Source organism: Cervus canadensis, chromosome X (assembly GCF_019320065.1).
Source record: "Cervus canadensis isolate Bull #8, Minnesota chromosome X, ASM1932006v1, whole genome shotgun sequence".
In the NCBI taxonomy this organism is placed as follows: Eukaryota; Metazoa; Chordata; class Mammalia; order Artiodactyla; family Cervidae; genus Cervus; species Cervus canadensis.
Window position 1 is genome coordinate 75,901,357 of NC_057419.1, and position 27,728 is coordinate 75,929,084.

Consider the following 27,728-nt stretch of genomic DNA (forward strand, 5'->3'; position numbering starts at 1 on the left):
AGAAAAAATCCTAAAAAATAAGAATAATAAATGTTTTTCTTGAGTCACTGCTGTCTTAGTCCTTTCCCTTTCTGGGAGTCACAATCCACCTTACCTCCCTAGGATGCCCTCCAACACTGTGCTGATCTCTGGACCTACTGTGGGAGCAGGTCACATTCTTTTTTATTTATTTATTTATTTTTTGAGCCATGTAACTTTCCTTCATTCCAGATCCTAAGGAATATATAGAAAAAGAGAAAGAGAGGTGGGTGCAGTTAATGTTCAGGGCTTGTTCATGCTGATAAATGAGGGTCAGGGATTTGTGGTCTGGAAGGAAGGAAGTCTAAGGCTTGTAGTATTGATTTTTTATTTTAGCCTCAGGGTCTCAAGCAAAAGAATAGTCTTGACTTGGTCTCAGGAAATGGCTCGGATCCAGTCTTGGAGGAATCTCTGGAAAAGATTAAACAAAGAAGGTCCAAAGGTGAGTAGGAGGATGATAAAAATGAATGGTCCAAGAAGGGGTAAAGGTTATAAAATGTTTTTTGTAGTCACAGGGGAGATGTAATCTTCAATGTGTTTGAGCACGGATCTTTGAGGACTTAAGACCCAGATATCTGTCAGAAGTTATTCTAGGAATAATTGTATCCGTGATACTGGCAGGGTCGTCCATTGCCAGTTGGGGCCAGTGGAAACCATGAGAACTTTAGAGTTGTAGGGCCTGTGTGAGAAACTTGATAAGTGTTAATCTGGCAAGCATTTTCATCATTGGGCTGTATAACCTTTTTTAACCGGGTGATGTGTATCCAAGGGGTGATTTTATTTATTTATTTATTTATTTGCAGTAGGGATCAGCAGAATTACCATGTAAGATCTTTGTCATTTTGGGGCTAGATCTGAGTGGGATTGAACTGTCATATAGACTTTACCTCTTATTTGAAGAGATGGGTATGGAAGATTGGGGTGTGGTCGAGGGAGTAAGATATCTATATGTCATCAAAGGGCATCTCGTATCTGGGCAAGTAAAGGAAAAGGAAGGTGGGAAGGCAGTTTGGGACTGTCTTGGGAGGGGGGAAAGACCCAAAGGTATGGTCTTCCCATACATGGTCTCGAATGGACTGATATTTAAAGGTTTTTTTGGTAAGGCCCAGAACTTTAAGAGGGCTAAAGGGAGGAGTTTGGTTCAGTCCTGATGAAGTTCGATCACTAATTTGGTCAGAGTTTCTTTTAGGACTTGGTTGACTCTCTCAACCTTTTCAGAAGACTGGGGATGATAAGGAATGTGAAACCTCCAAGGAACTGGAAGGGCTCGTGCAATATTTTGGGTGATTTGGGATGGGAACTCAGACCCGTTGTCAGACTGGAGGGAGGAAGGCTTTCCAAACCTTGAGAATATTTCAGTAAGAATAAGCTGAGCCACAGTAGGGCTTCATTTGTTAGCAGTTGGGAAAGGTTTAATCTACCTAGAAAATGTATCTACAAAGACTAGGTGAAATTTAACCCTTTTTACAGGTGGCATGAGGGTGAATGTACCTGCCAGTCTTGCGTGGGAAGATGTCTGTGAATTTGGTGGGTGGGGAAAGGAGGGGGACAAATGTTAGAATTAGGATTTGTCCATTGACAAATGGTGTAAGTTTGGGTCAGATTATTTAAATAAGTCATATCATCCTTAGTCAGTTTAATAAAGTTCTGAGGGAAAATGTTAAGTACTTTTGCAGTGGGGTGGAAAAGGGAATGTAAAAATGAAAGAACTGTGTGCATGTTAGGCTCACCAATTTGGGCTATAGTAAAGACAGGACTAACAGAGGCGGCATGCTGCTTTGTTTCGTGATCTGTTATATTGTTATAAAAGGAGATAGGACTATGTCACTGATGTCTCTGCCAATGTATTACAGCAGCTTGTTTTGGGAACTGAGCCACATGGAGGAATTCAGAAATAAAAGAAGCACTGAGAATAGGTGTGCCCTTCTGAGTGAGCCATCTCCTCTCTTTTCAGATTATAATGTTATAATGTTCATTAATATGTTATAGACATATTTGGAGTCAGTATAAATGTTTACCTTTTGGTGTTTGGCTAGGGTCAAATCTTGTGTAAGAGTTAATCAGTTCAGCCTGTTGTGAGGTTGTGTGAGTTGGGAGTGTGGCTGACTTGATGAAGCAAGGGGGGTAACTTTGTTGGGCTGTCCCTGAATTATAGTGTATTGAGCCCCAAATGGGGCTTGTTTTTGGGCAGTGTCATCTGTAAACCAGGATCGGACTTTGGGGTCAGTAAGGGGCTGCTCAGTTATATGTTCAAAGGGATTAAGTGTCATACCTAAGGTCTGAACACAGTCATGAAATAGGTGTTTTGTTTCTGGATCTGGATCTGGTGTAGGGAGTAAGCTAGCAGGATTAAGAGGTTTACAAGGCATAAAAGAAAGGGATGGGTCGAGGAGGTGTGTGTGGAGGATTTGTAGTCAAGCAGGGGACAGAGAAAGGAAAGTCCAATGAGAGAGTAAATTTTTGAAGGAATGAGGTGAGCATACATTGAGAGGAGAATTTTGGGTTAGTTTTTGGACTTCAGATATTAAGAGGGTGGTTGCAGCTATGTAGGAGAGAGTCTGTTGTAGAGGTTGTGGGTAATAAGCTGGCGGGGTTAAGGGAAGAGCAGGGGGATAATGAGAACTGAGGGTCAAGGACAAAGTCATGTAGGACCTGTACCCTGGAAAGGGGAAGGGAGAAGAAAGCCTGATGTGATAGTAAGTCTTGGAAGGTGTGTGGAGAACAGACTGTTAAAGGGGCATGTCTAGAGAGTTTATTTGCTTTGGGTATGAGGACTGCAATAGCAGCCATGGCCTGTATGCAGGGAGGCCACCTCTTGGTTACCATGTCAAGCTGTTTAGACAGATAGGCTGTGGGAGCCCAGGTGTCTCCGGCCCGCTGACATAGAAGTCTCAGGGCCTGTCCTTGGTTGGAATGGGCAAAAAGAAAGAATGGTCTGGTGTGATCTGGCAGATGGAGAGTTGGCACTTGGAGAAGGCTCTGGGTGAGCTGGCAAATAGGATTGGCCAGTGAGGAAGGGTTAAAGAGGGGCTCATCCAGACATCTTTTAGTTGCTTCATAGAGCAGCTTTGCAATAAGGGAGAAGTTAGGGATCCAGATATGGAAAAAGTTTAAGAGGCCGAGGATAGACAGGAGTTCTCTTTTTGTTTTTGGAAGTGTACAGTTAATTAAGGCCTGGGTTCTATCTGGGGGAATAGTTTCTTGTTGGTGGAATATGGACTGTCCCAGGTAGGTGACATCTGTCTGTATTACTTGGGCCTTGGATTGGGACACCCGATAACCCCAGGATCCCAGGGCCACAAGGAGTTTGGCAGCATGTTGGAGGCAAAGTCTTTGGGTTGAGCTACAAAGGAGGTCATCTATGTACTGGAGGAGATGACTTGGGGCTAGGTCAAGTGTCTGTAGGTCCTTTTGTAAAGCCTGTCCAAAAAATGTGGGGGCTGCCTCTGAACCCCTGGGGGAGAACTGTCCATGTTAATTGTTGGGAAACATGAGCCTTGTGGTCTTGCCAGGTGAAGACGAAAAGGGGTTGGGAAAGGGGGTGGAGGGCGATGCAGAAACAGGTGTCTTTGAGATTTAATAACATGAAGTGGGTTGCAGTCGGGGGTATGGCAGACAGAAGGGTGTAAGTGTTAGGGACTACTGGGAATGTCGGTGTGATGGCCTCATTGATTTTTCGCAGATCCTGGACCAGTCTCCAAGAGTTTAGTCTCTTCTTTACTGTCAGAATAGGGGTGCTATGTGGTGAATGGGTAGGAATTAAGATAGAACCCTGAAGAAGATGGTCTCTGATAGGTTTAAGTCTCTTGTGGGCCTCCAGGGTGAGAGAGTACTATTGTTGGGTGATTATGGTTGAGGGGTCCTTTAGGGTAATGTGGACTGGGGGATGATGTTTGGCTATGGATGGGTGATCAGTGTCCCAGACTTGGGGGTCTAACACAGGTATATCCAAGGGAAGGTCAGGAGTGAGTGATAGGGATGGTCTAGGTGTCATCTGCATGCAGAATATAGAAACTGTATTGAGGGAGGTTATGGTAATAAAGACCCCCAACTTGGATAACAAATTTCTCTTTAGGAGTGTCATTGGGCACTGAGGTATTATGAGGAATGAAGGTATGAGGTCGATTTTCTAAATTGACAGAGTAACGGAGGGCTGATTTTTGGCCTTAAGGGAACTCCAGAGACCCCCTTGATTGTGAGTTTTGAGTCTTGAGTTGGGCCAGAGTAGGAAGTTAGGAGAGAGAAAGTGGCTCCAGTGTCTACTATAAAAGAGATCTTTTTTTTTTTTGGCCACTACCCCGTCTACCCTAAGTTCTGAGCTCATGTCCGGGACATGTGCCAGGGGACTGGAACCTGGGCCCCATCATTAGAACAATTCTCGTAGGATTGGGCTGGGGTTTGGGGGAGAAGTGGGATCTCTCCAGGGGCACCAGGGCATCCCTGTGGACATTTCACTCTCCAGGTCTGGGAGGTTGGGACCTCCCCAGGGGAGTCAGGGCATCTCTGGGGACAGTCCACCCTCCAGTGTCCCCACTGACCACAGGTTGAGCATGTTTTTGTGGGGGCCATAGGTTCAAGCATGTCTTTGTCCAGTGTCCTCACTGGTTGCTTCAGAAGCAAGGTACAGGGCGGTCTTAAGTTTCAGTCTGGGTTGACTTGGGCTGGGCTAATCTTAATTGTTGCTGCCAAAAAGGCATATTTAGCTTTTCTCTCATGGTCTTTTTTTCTCTTAGCCGCTTCCTCTCTATTATTGAACATCTCGAAGGCTATTTCTAGAAGGTCTCTTTGTGGGGGGGGGGGGGTTGTCTCAGGGCCCTTTTCTAGCTGGCATAGTTTTCAGTGAATATCAGCAGCTGACTGGTTTATGAACTGGACATGTAGGTACAGAAGTCTGGCGGGGGTGGAAATATCTAGATTAGTGTAGTTTTGGACTGCCTCAGTAAGCTGTGAAAGAAAAAGGGCAGGATTTTTATCATGGTCTCTGGAGATTATACCAGCTCACTAGTAGGCAGAGTCATGGTCCAGAATATTCTAAGGCTGTTGATTATGCACTTGTGAGTGAAGCCTCATGCTGGGGTTATTGATAGTTTACTGGTGCGTGTACTTGTGTTCTGAAATCTGGTTAAGGACCCAGAGATCCAAGAGTGGGTGTTGGATCAAGTGTTGGAGGTTCCTGGCACATTTAAGGACATGGTCTGTGGTCTTGAAACATGTGTTATAGACAGGATCAGAGTTCAGATAGTCCTAGGTAGACTGTATCTGCAAGCTATTGGATTGTAGCTTTCTTGAAATCTGATATCTGTCCCTGCTTGAAAAGACTGGTCCAGAGGCAAAAGTAGCCTCCTTGCAAGGAGGGCCAGTACCCAGAGAATTCTGGGGCTGATGCCTGTCCACTACTTGTTGTAACTGGATTTTGGTCTCTCCAGTGGGTAGGGCCATGCCAAGGCAAAGTTGTGGGCTTGGTAAGACTTAAGGCAACCTATCTACAGATGGGTGGGATTGTGTCTCTGCTCAGTTAGTTGTCTGGCTTGATGTTTTCCAACACTGGCACCTACAGGCTATTGGGTAGGTCCATGTTTTGGTGCTAATGTGCAAGAGGGAGGATTCCATAATGGTGCTTGTCAGCACTAGTGTCCACCTGGTAGAAAGAGATCCTTAAAATGGCTTCCACCAGTGTGTATGTTACCATGGTGAGCTGCAGCTGTCTCCTGCCTTTCTGGAGACTCTCCAATAACAGTGAGTAGATCTTACCCAGACTTCTCTCAAATTACTGCTTCTACTCTGGGTTCCAGGGCATGTGAGATTTTATATACTCCCTTTAAGAGTGAAATCTGTATTTCCCCTAGTCCTCTGGGTCTTTCAATATAAGTGCTGCACACATTCAAAGCTAAATGTCCTGGTGGCTCATCTTCCCTGTGCAAGACACCCAGGGCTCAGATTTCTCAATCCTTTGGAAGAGCCTCTGCAATGCAATCATTTTCCAGTTTGTGTGCTGTCCATGCTTGCTTCTTGGAAGAAAAGCTCTGATCAACCTAGACAGCATATTCAAAAGCAGAGATATTGCTTTGCTGACAAAAGTCCATCTAGTCAAAGAAAGTGAAAAAGTGAAAATGAAGTCACGCAGTCGTGTCCAACTGTTTGTAACCTTGCGGACTGTAGCCTACCAGGCTACTACAGCCATGGGATTTTCCAGGCAAGAATACTGGAGTAGGGTGCCATTTCTTTCTCCAGGAGATCTTCCCGACCCAGGAATCAAACCCGTGACTCCCACATTATAGGCAGACGCTTTACCGTCTGAGCCACCAGGGAAGTCCAGTAGTCATATATGGATGTGAGAGCTGGACTGTAAAGAAAGTTGAGCCCCGAAAATAGATGCTTTTGAACAGTAATGTTGGAGAAGACTCTTGAGAGTCCCCTGGACTGCAAGGAGATCAAGCCTGTCAATCCTAAAGGAAATCAGTCCTGCATAGTCATTGGACGGACTGATGCTGAAGCTAAAACTCCAATACTTTGGCCACCTGATGTGAAAAACTGAGTCCTTGGAAAAGACCGTGATGCTGGGAAAGATTGAAGGCAGGGGGAGAAGGGGATGACAGAGGATGAGATGGCTGGATGGCATCACCGACTTGATGGATATGAGTTTGAGCAAGCTCCGGGAGTTGGTGATGGACAGGGAACCCTGGCGTGCTGCAGTCCATGGAGTCGCAATGAGGCAGACATGACTGAGCAACTGAATTGTCTGACTGAAGTGCTGTCCGCCCAGTAGTACAGGACTTGACTGTAATGTGAGTTCACCTTCCTATCCCATTTTGTTCTAATCTCTTATTTATGTCTTTAGCTGTAAAATATCTTTTTGGTAGTTTCCTATACTTTTTCAGTGGTTGTTCTTCAAGTAGTTGTGATTTTTGTATGTCTTTGAGAGAAAGTAAACACAAGATCTTTCTATTTTGCCATCTCTATTCATTCATGCACAGTTTTTGATGAGCAGTTTGTTGTCATCTTATCTTTGTCCCTCTGTATGTAACTGACCTTCTCTACAACTAGTTAATGACCCTTCATAGTACTTCACCTGATGTCCCCTGAATTATAAGACTTTCCACTCTTGAGTAGTGGTAACAGAAACTATTTTAAGACTTGTGTGAGCTCCATGCAGAACTTTCTCTAATCCTTTCAAGTGGTTCTTTCCTTGGCCTTAGGTAGTTTCCTTATACACATTCATTGGTCAGTATTCAACTGAATAATTAACAAATAGTGTCTATAGCTCTCTAGATTTCTCTTTATGTGCATGCCTGTTTTCTCAATACTGTGAACTCTAGATACTTTGGCTTACACATATTCTCCACACTTTACCTTCATCTCAGATGAATTGTCAATCGTGGTCAGGTTTTTCCTCCCTGTGTAGTGGACTGGAAACTTTCTCCAGGAAGTAGTCCAGTGCATTCATGGTATTATTTTGTTTGGTTTTGTAGTGTTTATAGGTTTAACAATTACCATGTTATTCCATTTTGGTCAGATATTTTTATAAAATTTCTTCTGCTGTCTTAAGATACTGAACAACTAAACTGATAGCTGGTATCTAATATCAACAGCTGGACAACTAAAAATTTTCCACCTAAACCTTGGTGAAACATGGAGAGGAATAAAGATTTAGATTGTTAAAGCAAATTTGATTAAAATTAAATTTTCAGCTTTCAAAAGTTTTCCTTATATTTTGTGAAATATTTCACTGAATGAACAATATCTCACTTGGTAAGCACTAATAATCATAAACATTCATAGGAGAATAGAGACTTTCAAAAGATGATATTACTCAGCACAGTGTTAACTGACTCTATGGGTCATAGAAATTTCTTAGTAAAAATCATCAAATAGCTGTTGCTGAGAAGGTATTAAAGATGCTTTGCTAATATTTCTTCATAAAGGTAAAGTTTATAGCATTCTATTTGCACTCTGAAATTACTTCCATTATACAACAAGCTGCTATACTCATAGTATCAATTGTGTAAAATTATATATAAAAGATATTGAAATCACTGACTATCTCTGGGGCACCCTGTGTTATTCACATAAGTTTGCTTGAATACAAGGCAAATGCAGGCTTTCTTTTAACCAGAAATAACATTGTCATCCACTCTTATTTAGGCATGCAGATAATATGAAAGAATTATCTTCTTAATGACTAAGTTTTGTTAAACTGAATTTAAAACTTACCCCAACAAATTTGGCATTTTATTCTGCTGTGAAGAAAGCTGTAAATGAGTCCCTGTTTTGAAACAGCAAGGTAGCTTCCAGTGTAACAATTAACTAGTAACATATGTCACTGCTGCCAAGATAATTTTTAGTCCTGTTAAACATTAATGTAGCATTTTTGCTTCTGTCACAATAAGGCAACCATCTGTGTTTGAAGCTGCTGGGAAACTGGGCATATGTTTACAAAGGAGAAGAAACAAAGAAAGGCAAATAGGCAAGAAATTCACATTTATAAAACTGGTATCTAAGCTCAACTGACCAGAACACTGATGCAAGCTTCCCTAACCAGGAAACCTTGACAAAGCAATGTCCAAACCCACCCACTGGGAGAAACCTCCACAATTAAAAGGAACCACAGACTACCAGAATACAGAAAGGCCACACCAAACACAACAATCTAAATAAGATGAAAAGACAGAGAAATACCCAGCAGGTAAAGGAACATGAAAAATGCCCACCAAGCAAAAAAAAAAGAGGATGAGATAGGGAATCTACCAGAAAAATAATTTAGAATAATGATAATAAAAGTGATTCAAGTCTTGAAAAAAAAAAATGGAGATGCAGATAAATAGCCTGGAGACAAGGATTAAGAATATGCAAGGAATGCTTAACAAGGACCTAGAAGAAATAAAAAAGAGTCAATTAAAAATGTATAATGCAATAAATGAAATAAAAAACACTCTGGAGGGAAGCAACAGTAGAATAAAAGAAGCAGAAGATAAGATAAGTGAGGTAGAAGATAAAATGGTGGAAATAAATGAAGCAGAGAGGAAAAAAGAAAAAAAAAAAAACAATCAAAAGAAATGAGGACAACTTCCGGGACCTCTGGGATAACATGAAACACCCCAACATTTGAATCATAGGAGTCCCAGAAGAAGAAGACAAAAAGAAAGGCCATGAGAAAATACTTGAGGAGATAATAGCTGAAAACTTCCCTAAAATGGGGAAGGAAATAGCCACCCAAGTCCAAGAAACCCAGAGAGTCCCAATCAGGATAAAACCAAGGCAAAACTCCCCAAGACACATGTTAATCAAATTAACAAAGATCAAACACAAAGAACAAATATTAAAAGCAGCAAGGGAGAAACAACATACAACACACAAGGGGATTCCCATAAGGATAACAGCTGATCTTTCAGTAGAAACTCTTCAGGCCAAAAGGGAATGGCAGGACATACTTAAAGTAATGAGAGAGAATAACCTACAACCCAGATTACTGTACCCAACAAGGATCACATTCAGATATGAAGGAGAATTCAAAAGCTTTACAGAAAAGCAAAAGTTGAGAGAATTCAGCACCACCAAACCAGCTCTCCAACAAATGCTAAAGGATCTTCTCTAGACAGGAAACACAGAAAGGCTGTATGAACACAAACCCAAAACAACAAAGCAAATGGCAATGGGATCATTCTTATCAATAATTACCTTAAATGTAAATGGGTTGAATACCCCACCCAGAAGACAAAGTCTGGCTGAATGGATACAAAAGCAAGACACCTATAAATGCTGTCTACAAGAGACCCACCTCAAAACAAGGGACACATACGAATGAAAGTGAAGGGCTGGAAAAAAAAAATATCATGCAAATGGAGACCAAAAGAAAGCAGGAGTTGCAATACTCATATTAGATAAAATAAACTTTAAAATAAAGGCTGTGAAAGAGACAAAGAAAGACACTACATAATGAGCAAAGGATCAATCCAAGAAGAAGATATAACAATTATAAATATGTATGCAGCCAACATAGGAGGACTGCAATATGTAAGGCAACTGCGAATGAGGATGAAAGGGGAAATTAACAATGACACAATAATAGAAGAAGACTTTAATACCCCACTCACACCAATGGATAGATCAACTAAACAGAAAATTAACAAGGAATCACAAGCTTTAAATGCCACTATAGTCCATCTAGACCTAATTGATAGCTATAGGACATTTCACCACAAAACAATAAATTTCACCTTTTTCTCAAGTGCACACGGAACCTTCTCCAGAATAGATCACACCCTGGGCCATCAATCTAGCATTGCTAAATTCAAAAAAATTAAAATCATTCCAGTCATCTTTTCTGACCACAATGCAGTAAGATTAGATCTCAATTACAGGAAAAAAAAAAAAAAAAACTATTAAAAATTCAAACATATGGAGGCTAAATAAAACACTTATGAATAACCAACCAATCATAGATGAAATCCGAAAAGAAATCAAAATATGCACAGCAATGATGGAAAATGAAAACATAACAATCCAAAACCTATGGGACACTTTAAAAGCATTGCTAAGGCAAAGATTCATAGCATTACTGGCTTACCTGAAGAAACATACACACAAACAAAAAAAAGTCAAATAAACAACGTAACTCTACAACTAAAGCAACTAGAGAAGGAAGAATTGAAGAACTCCAGGGTTAGTAGAAGGAAAGAAATCTTAAAAATTAGGGCAGAAATGAATGCAAAAGAAACTAAAGAAACCATAGCAAAAATCGACAAAGCTAAAAGCTGTTTTTTTGAAATAGTAAACAAAATTGACAAACTGTTACCCAAACTCATCAAGAAACAAAGGGAGAAGAACTAAATCAACTAAATTACAAATGAAAATGTAGAGATCACAACAGACAACACTGAAATACAAAGGATCGTAAGAGACTACTACCAGCATCTCTATGCCAATAAAAGGGACAACTTGGAAAAAATGGACAAATTCTTAGAAAAGGATAACTTTCCAAAACTGAACCAGGAAGAACTAGATCATAACAGACCCATCACAAGCATGGAAATTGAAACTGTAATCAGAAATCTTCCAGCAAACAAAAGCCCAGGACCAGGTGGCTTCACAGCTGGATTCTACCAAAAATTTAGAGAAGAGCTAACACCTATCTTACTCAAACACTTCCAGAAAATTGCAGATGATGGTAAAATTCCAAACTTATTTTATGAGGCCACCATCACCCTAATTCCAAAACCAGACAAACATGCCACAAAAAAAGAAAACTACAGGCCAATATCACCAATGAACATAGACAAAAATCATTAACTAAATTCCAGCAAACAGAATCCAACAACATATTAAAAAGATTATGCAGCATGACCAAATGGGCTTTATCCCAGGAATGCAGGGATTCTTTAATATCCACAAATCAATTAACATAATACACCACATTAACAAATTGAAAGATAAAAACTATATGATTATCTCGATAGATGCAGAAAGGAAAGCCTTTAATAAAATTCAACATCCATTTATGATAAAAACTCTCCAGAAAACAGGCATAGAAGGAACATACCTCAACATAATAAAAGCTATATATGACAAACCCACAGCAAGCATTATCCTCAGTGGTGAGAAATTGAAAGCATTCCCCCTAAAGTCAGGAACAAGACAAGGATGCCCATTCTCACCACTACTATTCAACGTAGTGTTGGAAGTGTTGGCCACAGCAATCAGAGCAGAAAAAGAAATAAAAAGAATCCAGAGAGGAAAAGAAGTAAAACTCTCACTGTTTGCAGATGGCATGATCCTGTACATAGAAAACCCTAAAGACTCCACCAGAAAATTACTAGAGCTAATCAATGAATATACTAAAGTTTCAAGATATAAAGTTAACACACAGAAATCCCTTGCATTCCTATACACTAACAATGAGAAAACAGAAAGATAAATTAAGGAAACAATACCATTCACCATTGCAACAAAAATAATAAAATACTTAGGAGTATATCTACCTAAAGAAACGAAAGACCTATATGTAGAAAACTATAAAACACTGATGAAAGGAATCAAAGAGGACACAAATAGATGGAGAAATATACCGTGTTCATGGATTGGAAGAATCAATATTGTGAAAACGAGTATACTATCCAAAGCAATCTATAGATTCAATGCAATCTCTATAAAGCTACCAACAGTATTTTTCAGAGAAATAGAACAAATAATTTCACAATTTATACGGAAATACAAAAAGCCTTGAATAGCCAAAGCAATCTTGAGAAAGAAGAATGGAACTGGAAGAATCAACCTGCCTGACTTCAGGCTCTATACAAAGCCACAGTCATCAAGACAGTATGGCTCTGGCACAAAGACAGAAATACAGATCAATGGAACAAAGTAGAAAGCCCAGAGATAAACCCACGTACCTATGGACACCTTACCTTCAACAAGGGAGGCAAGAATATACAATGGAAAAAAGACAACCTCTTTAACAAGTGGTGCTGGGAAAACTGGTCAACCATTTGTAAAAGAATGAAACTAGAACACTTTCTAACACCATACACAAAAATAAACTCAAAAAGAATTAAAGGTCTAAATTAAAGACCAGAAACTATAAAACCTCCCCAAAGAGAACATAGGCAACACACTCCCTGACATAAATCACAGCAAGATCCTCTATGATCCACCTTCCAGATTATTGGAAATAAAAGCAAAAATAAACAAATGGGACCTAATTAACCTTAAAAACTTTTGCACAACAAAGGAAACTATAAACAAAGTGGAAAGACAGCCTTCAGAATGGGAGAAAGTAATAACAAATGAAGAAACAGACAAAGGATTAATCTCAAAAATATACAAGCAGCTCCTGCAGCTCAATTCCAGAAAAACAAGTGACCCAATCAAAACAATGGGCCAAAGATCTAAACAGCCATTTCTCCAAAGAAGACATACAGATGGCTAACAAACACATGAAAAGATGCTGAACATCACTCATTATCAGAGAAATGCAAATCAAAACCACAATGAGGTACCACTACACGCCAGTCAGGATGGCTGCTATCCAAAAGTCTATAAACAATAAATGCTGGAGAGGGTGTTGAGAAAAGGGAACCCTCTTACACTGTTGGTGGGAATGAAAACTAGTACAGCCACTATGGAGAAAAGTGTGGAGATTTCTTAAAAAACTGGAAATAGAACTGCCATATGACCCAGCAATCCCACTCCTGGGCATACACACCGAGGAAACCAGATCTGAAAGAGACACGTGCACCCCAATGTTCATCACAGCACTATTTGTAATAGCCAGGACCTGGAAGCCCCCTAGATGCCCATCAACAGACGAATGGATAAGAAACCTATGGTACATATGCACAATGGAATATCACTCAGACATTAAAAAGGCTACACTTGAATCCATTCTAATGAGATGGATGAAACTGGAGCCCCTTATACAGAGTGAAGTAAGCCAGAAAGATAAACATCAATATAGTATACTAATGCATATATATGGAATTTAAAAAGATGATAACAATAACCCTATATGCAGGACAGAAAAAGAGACACAGATGTACAGAACAGAGTTTTGGACTCTGTGGGAGAAGGCGAGGGTGGGATGATCTGAGAAATAGCATTGAAACATGTATATTATCTAGTGTGTAACAGATTGCCAGCCCAGGTTGAATGCATGAGACAAGTGCTCAGGGCTGGTGCACTGGGACGACCCAGAGGGCTGGGATGGGGAGAGAGGTGGCAGGATGTATCAGGATGGGGAACACATGTAAATCCATGGCTGATTCATGTCAATGTATGGCAAAAACCACTACAGTATTGTAAAGTAATTATCCTCCAACTAAAAAAAAAAAAAACTTGTGTCTAAAGTCTAAGTCTTAAAAAAAAAAAAAAACATTATTTGTGGAGTTTGATGGCTATATGAACACTTTGGATTGGATCTGCAATTGCAGCAGCAACTGCTTTTTAACTTTTATGTAAATAAGTAGTTTTTGATTGCATTATAGGACACATATTCATCCATCTAAATCTGGAGTAAAAGAATGTAATTTTGCCTAGAAACTTTCTTAATAAGAGGTTTACAGTGTTTGCTTAGAGCTGAGCTTCACATATTCAGAAAGAAGAGGTGTGAGTGTTTCAGAAATTGCTTAAATTCAAGTGTAGTAGACCTACATTTTAGAGACTTCTTAGGAAACTCAGTGATAAAATACATGAAGGGAAAAAATGTTAGTTTAAGGAGGTTAATCTGTTTCCTAGTCACAAATGGTTATTGACCCGTAGCATGGTGAAATAGTAGCTTTTGAATTGTTACCAGTCTGTGTATGTAACTGCTAGCCATTGCCTTATTCATTTGTGGCAAAGTGAATGAACCGTGAGGGTATTATGCTATGTGAAATAAGTCATACAGATAAAGAGAGATATTGCATAATCTCATTGTTCTCTGGAATCTTAAAAAGTTGAATTTGCATAAACAGTAGAATAGCTGTTGCCAGGGACTGGAGGTTGGGGAACATGGTCACAGATACTGGTTGTTGTTGTTGTTTTTCAGTCGAACAGTCGTGTCCAACTCTTTGAAACCCTATGGACTGCAGCACATCAGGTTTCCCTGTACTTCACTATCTCCTGTAGCTTGCTCAAACTCATGACCATTGAGTCGGTGATGCTGTCCAACCACTTTATCCTCTGTTGTCCCCTTCAGAAGACAGATACTGGTTAGAGGACACAAATTTTAGTTATAAAATAAGTAAGTTCTAGAGATATAATGAATAGCATTATGATTTTGATTAATACTTATATACCTAAATCAAATCCCTTATGACTACACAGTGGAAGGGAGAAATAGATTTAAGGGACTAGATCTGATAGACAGAGTGCTGATGAACTATGGACGGAGGTTCATGACATTGTACAGGAGACAGGGAGGAAGACCATCCCCCCAAAAAAAGAAAAGCAAAAAAGCAAAAAGGCTGCCCAAGGAGGCCTTACAAATAGCTGGGAAAAGAAGAGAAGTGAAAAGCCAAGGAGAAAAGGAAAGATATATCCAATTCAATGCAGAGTTCCAAAGAATAGTAAGGAGAGATAGAAAGCCTTCCTCAGCGATCAATGTAAAGAAATAGAGGAAAACAACAGAATGAGAAAGACTAGAGATCTCTTCAAGAAAATTAGAGATAGCAAGGGAACATTTCATGCAAAAATGGGCTCAATAAAGGACAAAAATGTTATGGACCTAAAAGAAGCAGAAGATATTAAGGAGAGGTGACAAGAATACACTGAAGAACTGCACAAAAAAGATCTTCATGACCCAGATAATCACAAACGTGTGATCAGTCACACTCACCCAGAGCCGGACATCCTGGAATGTGAAGTCAAGTGGGCCTTAGGAAGCATCACTACAAACAAAGCTAGTGGAGGTGATGGAATTCCAGTTGAACTATTTCAAATCCTGAAAGATGATGCTGTGAAAGTGCTACACTCAATAGGCCAGCAAATGTGGAAACCTCAGCAGTGGCCACAGGACTGGAAAAGGTCAGTTTTCATTCCAATCCCAAAGAAAGGCAATCCCTAAAAATGCTCAAACTACCACACAATTGCACTCATCTCACAAGGCAGTAAGTAATGCTCAAAATTCTCCAAGCCAAGCTTCAGCAATACATGAACCGTGAATATCCAGATGTTCAAGCTGGTTTTAGAAAAGGCAGAGGAACCAGAGATCAAATTGCCAACATCTGCTGGATCATGGAAAAAGCAAGACAGTTCCAGAAAAACATCTATTTCTGCTTTATTGACTATGCCAAAGTCTTTGACTTTGTGGATCACAATAATCTGTGGAAAATTCTGAAAGAGATGGGAATACCAGACCACCTGACCTGCCTCTTGAGAAACCTGTATGTAGGTCAGGAAGCAGCAGTTAGGACTGGACATGGGACAGCAGGCTGGTTCCAAATAGGAAAAGGAGTATGTCAAGGCTGTATGTTGTCACCCTCCTTATTTAACTTATATGCAGAGTACATCATGTGAAATGGTGGGCTGAATGAAGCACAAGCTGGAATAAAGATTGCTAGGAGAAATCAATAACCTTAGAAATGCAGATGACACTACCTTTATGGCAGAAAGTGAAAAAGAACTAAAGAGCCTCTTAATGAAAGTGAAATAGGAGAGTGAAAATGTTGGCTTAAAGCTCAACATTCAGAAAACTATGATTATGGCATCCGGTCCCATCACTTCATGGCAAATACATGGGGAAACAGTGGAAACAGTGGCTGACTTTATTTTTCTGGGCTCCAAAATCACTGTGGATGGTGATTGCAGCCATGAAATTAAAAGACGCTTGCTCCTTGGAAGGAAAGTTATGACCAACTTGGACAGCATATTAAAGAGCAGAGACATTACTTTGCCAACCAAGGTCCATCTGGTCAAGGCTATGGTTTTCCAGTGGTCATGTATAGATGTAAGAGTTGGATTATAAAGAAATCTGAGTGCAGAAGAATTGATGCTTTTGAACTGTGGTGTTGGAGAAGACTCTTGAGAGTCCCTTGGACTGCACGGAGATCCAACCAATCCATCCTAAAGGAGATCAGTCCTATGTGTTCATTGGAAGTACTGATGTTGAAGCTGAAACTCCAGTACTTTGGCCACCTGATGTGGAGACTGTCATGGTGTCGCAAAGAGTCGAACACGACTGAGTCATTTAACTGAACTGAACTTGAAAGTTGCTAAAAGTGTAGGTCTTAAATATTGTTACCAATAATCACGTTGTACAACTTATACTTTCACATTATATGTCATATATATATATATATATATATATATATATATATATATATATATATATATATACATAGTAAAGAAGGAGAAAGGCTTTTCTTTCAGTGAATCTTATATTTTGGGCAATAAAGACAGGAAACAAGTGAATAAATGAAATAATTTCAGATAATGATGAACACTATGAAGGAAAAAAAGACAAAGTATTACAGTTTGATTGCAGGGATTAAGAATAGATGGAGAGACAGACAATACTAAACAATGTGACCACCTGGGCTAATAGTGTTCCAGGATGAAGAAACAGCAGAAATACTCTTGAGACAAGAAGAATGAATAGTATGTGTTGTCATGTGCTTATTGGTTTCACATTACTTGTTCTCTAATTGCTTTATTTGTGTTATTTTTGTCATCACATGTTAATTGTAAGTTTTCTGAGAGTATGGATACTGTTTTATACTTTAGATTTATACTATAGAACTTAAAATGGAATGTTCTGCATAAAATAAATTTTAAATAAGTGCTTATTGAGTATTTTTATTACTTAATAATGTTTTGAATAAAGCAATTTCTTTCCTATTCTTGCAATAAATAAAAGAACACCTGGAAAGTTTCTTAATTGTCTATATTTAGAAAAGGTAATTGCCTCTTTTCTTTATTCTTTGAATGTTTATTGAGCCATTACATCTTCTTTTATAGTTAAAAAATAACACTTAAGTGCCAAGACTATATCTACATACCATAAGACACTTCACTAAGATGTGAAAAAAGATATATCAACAGAATGGGAGATATGGAGGAAAGGACTTGCCTCATATAACTATTCAGAAGGGCCCCCAAAAGGCCTATTGGCCTAAAAATTCACTTTTTCCCCATGGTGCTAAAAGTTTGACATCAAAATCATTACTTCTCACCCATGGCTGATTCATGTTGATGTATGGCAAAACCCACCAAAATATTGTAAAGTAATTAGCCTCCTATTAAAATAAATAATTTTTTAAAAAAATCATTACTTTTAGGGGAGTATTCTCTGTTAACATCAATACTCTGAGAGGAACTTTACAGTCAATCAGTTACATTTTTGTATCATTTGTGTGCCAATACCTTTTTAATTATCAGCTGGGTATGAACAGTGTAAGTGCTTAGGATATGAAGCAAATGTGATTAAGAATGCAGAGAATGAACCACAACACTCCCATTTTCCTCTTTGATTAGTATAAGTAGAATGTTATAGTATTCTCTCCACTCCCAGATTTATGATTTCTTTATAGTAGTAATTTTCAGTGGGTGGACAACAGCATCTCTTTGTAAGTTTAAAAGATCTTCTGGCCCTCCCAGCACATGATGGGCTCCTAAGCAACTACTTCAGAGGATTCAACTCCCAGTCACTGAGGAGGAGGAGGCTCCCAGCCCCTGTGCACCATCCATCACCTTACTGGACACTTGGTGAGGGAGTGAGAGCATCACCTGTATAGCCTTCAGAGAAGACAAAGGCATCATCGCTTCAGCTACTGCTGCCATTTTCGCCTGCAGCTGCTTGCTGAATTCTCAGTCATCCACAGTGAACCCTGTTTATAGTCCCTTGCAGTCCTGGGGCTCCTTATGTCAACCCAAAGAACGTGACTTACACAGGTTACCCCATAGCCTATCCAGTTGCAGCCCCTGCCTACAATCCCAGCCTATAACCTGCCAGTAGCTCCCCTTATGCTCCAGCAATTCTGCTGATGAAATAGACCTAGCCAGAGAACTCATCTTCCTGTGCCACTGAAGCTACCTATTTCCACCTCCCAGTGGACACCAGGACCGAGAGCCAAACTTACCAAAAATCCTCTATGGCTTTCAGATATACTGAGGGGACATCATACAAGGTCCTACCAACCCAGAGTAATACTGCTCTGATCCCCCTACTCCTCTTCACCCAAACCCTATCGGATGGCCACAAATCCAATCATAAGTGCCTACCCCCAGCAGAATCTGTACGCCCAGAGAGCCTAGGACATACAACCGGTGTATGCTGCCCAGCCTCATGTCATCTACTACACCATGGTCATCCAGCCCAGCAGCACTCACTCTGCCATCTACTGGACACCAGTCAACCCTCCCAAGACCAATGTCACGGCCATGGGCATGGTGGTTGGCACCACCATGATGGTGTCAACATGCACCCTGCTGACTGCATCACAGCACACAGTAATTGGGGCATACCCTGTCTTCATGCCAACATACAGGGTGCCAGGGACCCTTGCATACAGCTACATGCCCCACACTGATAAAGCCTGCAGCCCATCCAAATCTAGAGTTACACATTTGTATGCAGCTACTCAAGTCCTACACGGGTGCTGGAGCAGCTCCCTGGCAGCACCACCTCTATTTGCAAGAGGAGACAACAGAAGTGCAAAGGTAACTTTATGCATCTTTAATGGTTTTGGTTTTTAATTTTGGCTTTTGTAAAAACTGCTTTTTCTTATCTCCTGCCTCTCCCCACTGTCCCCGTCTGAGGTGCTGCCCTCCCAATTCCACTCCCCCTCCTACTTGACCAGGCACATCCTCTTGCCTCCTCTTTCCTTCTCCAAGCATCCAGTCCCTAGAAGCTTAGTTTAGTGGCAGGCAGAGAGTGGGGTCTGTTGCAGTAGTTCACCTGAAAGCATGATTTCCTTTTGAAGACCATAATGAATGTGACCCTTGGGTCCAGGGTAGGAACTCAGCTGTTAAGCAGGTGGATTTTTTTTTTTTTTTTCATTTTTCTCAAGCAAGATTAGTTTCAGACATTACCATATCCTGACACAAATGAAATATCTTCTGAGAACCATCACAACAGACCAGAACAAAACCACCTGATTTGATAGGAGTGTTAATAGTAGCTTAATAATGTCCCAGATAAGGACCTAGGCAAACCAGATCCTTTCTTTAGGAGAACTTGGGGGAGGTAAGGGGGACACTGTGGGAAGGCAGAGGAAAGAGGGTCGAGAGGCACTTGCCTGCTGACTTTGGTTTGTAAGGTCTCTGGTAGAATTGCCTTGGCCTGGACCCTCTAATTTGCACAGTGATGTTAACGGACCTGGCAATTCCTCAGAAGGTGATTTTGACCTCAGAGCTGCCAAGCAGTTGCAAGATGGTGGGATCCCAGCCTCCCAAATCTTTGGAGGCCAGCTTCCCTCTGTAATCCAGACCTTAGTCTTTGAGCCCTCATGGATCCACTCTGATGAGGAGTTTGCTCCTGATTAGAGTGGAAACCTATGGCAATCCTCTCCTTTCCCTTTGCCCTTCCCAGTGCCATGGCTCACCTTGGGGCTCATTTGCTTATGGTACTGGAAGACAGGCCAGGTTCTTGGTTACCTCGTGCCATTCACCACCAAAGTGAAGGAATCACATTCCAGGTTGGTGCTGGTGGCTCTGAAGGTCAGGATAGTGAAGGAAAAGCAATAACAATAGACATTTCATAGACTCATGGAGCTGAAGGGATCTTAGCAATCATCTCAACCATTCCTCTATTTGATATGAGAAAACAGAGGCCCAGAAAAGAGGAAAGGACTTCCCCAGACCTTGCAGTAAGTTAGCATTTTTTAAATTCAGCCTTCCTGCCTGGAGCATGTTGTCCAGGAAAATTTACTTAGGGATGGATTGACTTAAGTCAGAAGCGCCCACACCTGGTGAGCTCTGGAACAGTCTCTGGCCTTTTGCTTCTGCTCTTTTCCTCCATGGATTTCAAAGGCAGAGACTGAAGAGTGGGTGGAGGTCACATGGGGGCAAATTGGAGGAACAGAAATTGCAAATGATGAAACAGCATTTGGAAATTCTGTGAAGACTTCTGGAACTCTCATCCTATATCTGACTCCATCCCTAGGAGAAGGAGCAGGTGGACTGGCTGAAGAGGAGCCCATGATTTTAAGACAGTAGTCCCTCATCCTGAGAGGAGAGGAGAAGTAGACATGGGGTCTCCTGGGAGAATAGGAACCCCTGAGTCAGAAGGGCCCATTACTCTCAGCCAGGATCCCAATTGTCTAAAACTGCCCACCCTGCACCCAGTACTTGGCTAGGCTGGCAACTCCTTTGGGGGTGGGGGGAAGAGGAACATTTTACTGTACAAAATGGGATCATTGATAACATTTAGAACTTAAATAACTCTCTTCATTTTAAATTCATGCATCCCTATGCCTACTGCTCATGTCTCCATAAAAGAGGAAATAATCAGGAAATCCATTTGCCAGAAGGACTATAGAGGCTATGTGGCTGTTGCTAGGGATGCACAGTACAGCAGCATCCTTGATCTAGGTTTTCTGTTGAAATACAGAACCAGTCAGAATAAGCCCCACTGTTCTAAACAGTCTGCTTGGGAGTGCTGAAGACGTTTCATTTAAAACAATAAGGAGCACAGGGTGAATGGCGTGATTTGGAAGTACTGACGGTGCTTGCGAAGAGAGTGACTCAATGCATCATGCAGCAACGACTGGTTGCAGCAACGACAAGTTCCAGGCCACACAGTCTCCCACTACATCCTCCAGCTAAAGTACTGTATGGATGGAGAAGTCTTGAGGCTACTGGAAGAATAAGACTGAAATCCAGAGGCAAGAGGCTTAAGCCCAAAACTTGAGAACACCAGAGAACTCCTGACTACATGGAACATTAATTAATAAGAGATCATCCAAAAGCCTCCATACCTACACTGGAAGCAACCACCACCCAAGGACCAATAAATTCCAGAGTAAGATATACCACACAAATTCTCCAGCTACACAGGAACATAGCCCAAAGCGTCAATATACAGGCTGCTCAAAGTCACATCAAACCCATAGACCCATCTCAAAACTCACTGCTGGCCACTCCATTGCACTCCAGAGAGAAGAAACACATCTCCACCCACCAGAACACCAACGCAAGCTTCCCTAACCAGGAAACCTCGACAAGCCAAATATCCAGCCCCACCCACAGGGAGAAATCTCCACAATAAAAAGAAACAGCAGACTAAGAGAATACAGAAAGGCCACCCCAAACACAGCAATCTAAATAAGATAAAAAGACAGAGAAATACCCAGCAGGTAAAGGAACATGAAAAATGCCCACCAAGCCAAACAAAAGAGGAGGAAATAGGGAATCTACCTGAAAAAGAACTTAGAATAAAGATAATAAACATGATTCAAAATGTTGAAAAAAATATATAGTTACAGATAAATAACCTGGAGACAAGGATTGAGAAGATGCAAGAAATGTTTAACAAGGATCTAGAAGAAATAAAAAAGAGTCAATTAAAAATGAATAATGCAGTAAATTAGATCAAAAACACTCCGGAGGGAACCAACAGTAGAATAAGAGAGGCGGAAGATAGGATAAGTGACGTAGAAGATAAAATGGTGGAAATAAATGAAGCAGAGAGAGAAAAAGAGAAAAGAATTAAAAGAAATGAGGACAACCACAGGGACTTCTGGGACAATGTGAAATGCCCCAATATTTGAATCATAGGAGTCCCAGAAGATGAAGACAAAAAGAAAGGCCGTGAGAAAATACTCGAGGAGATAATAGCTGAAAATTTCCCCAAAATGGGGAAGGAAATAGCCACCCAAGTCCAAGAAACCCAGAGAGTCCCAAACAGGATAAACCCAAGGCAAAACTCCCCAAGACACATATTAATCAAATTAACAAAGATCAAACACAAAGAACAAATATTAAAAGCAGCAAGGGAGAAACAACATACAACACACAAGGGGATTCCCATAAGGATAACAGCTGATCACTCAATAGAAACTCTTCAGGCCAGAAGGGAATGGCAGGACATACTTAAAGTAATGAAAGAGAATAACCTACAACCCAGATTACTGTACCCAGCAAGGATCTCATTCAGACATGAAAGAGAATTCAAAAGCTTTACAGACAAGCAAAAGCTGAGAGAATTCAGCACCACCAAACCAGCTCTCCAACAAATGCTAAAGGATCTTCTCTAGACAGGAAACACAGAAAGGTTGTATGAACGTGATCCCGAAACAACAAAGCAAATGGCAATGGGATCATTCTTATCAATAATTACCTTAAATGTAAATGGGTTGAATGCCCGAACCAAAAGACAAAGACTGGCTGAATGGATACAAAAGCAAGACACCTATATATGTTGTCTACAAGAGACCCACCTCAAAACAAGGGACACCTACGGACTGAAAGTGAAGGGTTGGAAAAAAAAAAAAAAAAAAAAACAGGCAAAAGGAGACCAAAAGAAAGCTGGAGTCGCAATACTCATATCAGATAAAACAGACTTTAAAATAAAGGCTGTGAAAAGAGACAAAGAAGGTCACTACATAATGAGCAAAGGATCAATCCAAGAAGAAGATATAACAATTATAAATATGTATGCACACAACATAGGAGGATTGCAATACATAAGGCAACGGTGAACGAGAATGAAAGAGGAAATTAACAATAACACAATAATAGTGGGAAACTTTAATACCCCACTCACAACTATGGACAGATCAACTAAACAGAAAATTAACAAGGAAACACAAACTTTAAATGACACAGTGGCCCATCTAGACTTAATTGATAGCTATAGGACATTTCAACCCAAAACAATCAATTTCACCCTTTTCTCATGTGCACACGGAACCTTCTCCAGAATAGATCACATCCTGGGCCATAAATCTAGCCTTGGTAAATTGAAGAAACAAATTTAAATCATTCCAGTCATCTTTTACGACCACAATGAAGTAAGATTAGGTCTCAATTACAGGAAAAAAAAAAACAAAACTATTACAAACTCAATCATCTGGAGGCTAAATAACAGGCTTATGAATAACCAACAAATCACAGAAGAACTTTAAAAAAAGGAAAAAAAGCATGCATAGAAATGGATGAAAATGAAAACACAACAACTCAAAACCTATGGGACACTGTAAAAGCAGTGATACAGCAAAGGTTCATAGCAATACAGGCTTACCTCAAGAAAAAAGAAAAAAATTCAAATAAATAACGTAACTGTACACCTAAAGCAACTAGAGAAGGAAGAAATGAAGAACCCCAGGGATAGTAGAAGGAAAGAAATCTTAAATATTAAGGCAGAAATAAATGCAAAAGAAACAAAAGAGACCATAGCAAAAATCAATGAAGGTAAAACCTGGTTTTTTGAAAAGGTAAATAATATTGACAAACTGCTAGCCAGACTCAGCAAGAAACAAAGGGAGAAGAACCAAATCACCAAAATTAGAAATGAACACGGAGAGATCACAACAGACAACACTGAAATACAAAGGATCATAAGAGCCTAATACCAGCAGCTCTATGCCAATAAAATGGACAATTTGGAAGAAATGGACAAATTCTTAGAAAAGTTTAACTTTCCAAAACTGAACCAGGAAGAACTAGAAGATCTTAACAGACACATCACAAGCACAGAAATTGAAACTGTAATCAGAAATCTTCCAGCAAACAAAAGCCCAGGACCAGGTGGCTTCACAGCTGAATTCTACCAAAAATTTAGAGAAGAGCTAACACCTATCTTACTCAAACTCTTCCAGAAAATTGCAGAAGAAGACAAACTTCCAAACTCATTCTATGAGACCACCATGACACTAATATCAAAACCAGACAAACATGCGACAAAAAAAGAAAACTACAGGCCAATATCACCAATGAACATAGCTGCAAAAATTCTTAACTAAATTCTGGCAAACAGAATCCAACAACATATTAAAAAGATCATACATCATGACCAAATGGGCTTTATCCCAGGATTGCAAGGATTCTTTAATATCCACAAATCAATTAATGTAATATACCACATTAACAAATTGAAAGATAAAAACTATATGATTATCTCAACAGATGCAAAAACGCCTTTGACAAAATTCAACATCCATTTGTGATAAAAACTCTCCAGAAAGCAGGCATAGAAGGAACATACCTCAACATAATAAAAGCTATATATGACAAACCCACAGCAAACATTATCCTCAAAGGTGAGAAACTGAAAGCATTTCCCCTAAAGTCAGGAACAAGACAAGCGTGCCCACTCTCACCACTACTATTCGACATAGTTTTGGAAGTGTTGGCCACAGCAATCAGAGCAGAAAAAGAAATAAAAGGAATCCAGATTGGAAAAGAAGTAGTGAAACTCTCACTGTTTGCAGAGGACATAATCCTCTACATAGAAAACCCTAAAGAATCCACCAGAAAATTACTAGAGCTAATCAATGAATATACTAAAGTTTCAGGATATAAAATTAACACACAGAAATCCCTTGCATTCCTATACACTAGGAATGAGAAAACAGAAAGATAAATTAAGGAAACAATACCATTCACCATTGCAACAAAAAGAATACAATATTTAGGAGTATTTCTACCTAAAGAAACAAAAGACCTATATATAGAATACCATAAAACACTGATTAAAGAAATAAAAAAGGACACAGATGGAGAAATATGCCGTGTTCATGGTGGAAGAATCAGTATTGTGAAAATGAGTATACCACTTAAAGCAATCTATAGATTCAATGCAATCCCTAACAAGCTACAAATGGTATTTTTCACAGAACTAGAACAAATAATTTCACAAGGTGTATGGAAATACAAAAAACCTCGAATAACCAAAGCAATCTTGAGAAAGAAGAATGGAACAGGAGGAATCAACCTGCCTGCCTTCAGGCTCTAATACAAAGCCACAGTCATCAAGACAGTATGGCACTGTCACAAAGACAGAAATATTGACCAGTGGAACAGAATAGAAAGCCTGGAGATAAACCCACATACCTATGGACACCTTTTCTTTGAAAAAGGATACAAGAATATACAATGGAAAAATGACAACCTCTTTAATAAGTGCTGCTGGGCAAATTGGTCAACCACTTGTAAAAGAATGAAACTAGAACACGTTCTAACACCATACACAAAAAGAAACTCAAAATGGATTAAAGTTCTACATGTAGGACCAGAAACTGTAAAACTCCTGGAGGAGAACATAGGCAAAACACTCTCTGACATAAATCACAGCAGGATCCTCTATGACCCACCTCCCAGAATATTGGAAATCAAAGCAAAAATAAACAAATGGGACCTAATGAAACTTAAAAACCTTTTGCACATCAAAGGAAACTACAAGCAAGGTGAAAAGACAGCCCTCAGAATGGGAGAAAATAATAGCAAATGAAGAAACAGACAAAGGATTAATCTCAAAAATATACCAGCATGTCCTGCAGCTCAATTCTAGAAAAATAAATGACCTGATCATAAAATGGGCCAAAGAACTAAAGAGACATTTCTCCAAAGACGACATACAGATGGCTAACAAACACGTGAAAAGATGCTCAACATCACTCATTATCAGAGAAATGCAAATCAAAACCACAATGAGGTACCACTACACACCAGTAAGGCTGGCTGCCATCCAAAAGTCTACAAGCAATAAATGTTGGAGAGGATGTGGAGAAAAGGGAACCCTCTTATACTGTTTATGGGAATGCAAACTAGTACAGCCACTATGGAGAACAGTATGGAGATTCCTTAAAAAAAACTCCTAATAGAACTGCCATATGACCCAGCAATCCCACTCCTGGGCATGCACACCGAGGAAACCAGAACTGAAAGAGACACATGAACCCCTATGTTAATGGCAGCACTGTTTATAATAGCCAGGACATGGAAGCAAACTAGATGCCCATCAGCAGACGAATGGATAAGGAAGCTGTGGTACATATACATAATACACAATGGAATATTACTCAGCCATTAAAAAGAATTCATTTGAATAATTTCTAATGAGATGGGTGAAACTGGAGCCCATTATGCAGAGTAAAGTAAGCCAGAAACATAAAAACCAATACAGTATACTAACACATACATATGGAATTTTAAAGATGGTAATGATAACCCTATATGCAAAACAGAACAAGAGATACAGATATATAGAATAGTCTGTTGGACTTTGGGAGAAGGCGAGGGTGGGATGTTCTGAGAGAATAGCATTGAAACAAGTATACTATCAAGTGTGACAGATCGACAGCCCAGGTTGGATGCATGAGACAAGTGCTCAGGGCTGGTGCATTGGGAAGACCCAGACGGATGGGATGAGGAGGGAGGTGGGAGGGGGCTTCAGGATGGGGAACACATGTAAATCCATGGCTGATTCATGTCAATATATGGCAACAACCACTACAATATTGTGAAGTAATTAGCCTCCAACTAATTAAAATAAATGCAAAAAAAAAAAAAAAAGTCAAAAAATTCTTTGCCTAACACAAGATGATAAAGATCTATTCCTTTGTATTCTTCTGGTAGTTTTATGGTTTTAGCTTTTATGTTTAAGTCTTTGATCCATTTAGGGTTAACTTTTGTGTATGGTGAGGTGAGGGTTTAAGTTCATGTCGGTAGCCCACTGTCCCATCATCATTTGTTGACAAGATTGATCCAATGGTCAAACGTGCCCTGACAATTCTACAAGACACTGAATTGTCTTTGTACTTTTGTTAAAAATCAATTCAGCATACATAAATTTCATGGATTTCTTTAAAAAAAAAAAAAAAAGGCCATCTCCCAGAAAAGGAAATGTAAAAGGTAAAATGGTTGCCTGAAGAAGCCTTACAAGCAGCTTAAAAAAGAAGAGAAGCTAAACGAAATGGGGAAAAGGAAACATATCCATCTGAATGCAGAGTTTCAAAGAATAGCAAGGAGAGATAAGAAAGCCTTCCACAGTGACCAATGCAAGGAAATAGAGGAAAACAATAGAATGCGAGGGACTAGAAGTCTGTTCAAGAAAATTAGAGATACCAAGGGAATATTTCATGCAAACATGGGCAAAATAAAGACAGAAACAGTTTGGACCTAACAGAACCAGAGTATATTTAGAAGAGGTGGCAAGAATACACAAAAGAACTATACAATAAAGATCTTAATGACCTAGATAACCACGATGGTGTGATCATTCACCTAGAGCCAGATTTCCTGGAGTCCCAAGTCAAATGGGCCTTAGGAAGCAACACTATGAGCAAAGCTAATGGAGGTGA

At 39.9% G+C, this 27,728-nt stretch overlaps 1 pseudogene; it reads left to right on the forward strand.

Moving 5' to 3' along the window:
- Positions 1 to 400: 400 nt before the first annotated feature.
- LOC122435613 lies at positions 401 to 20,643 on the forward strand (annotated as a pseudogene).
- Positions 20,644 to 27,728: the final 7,085 nt, after the last annotated feature.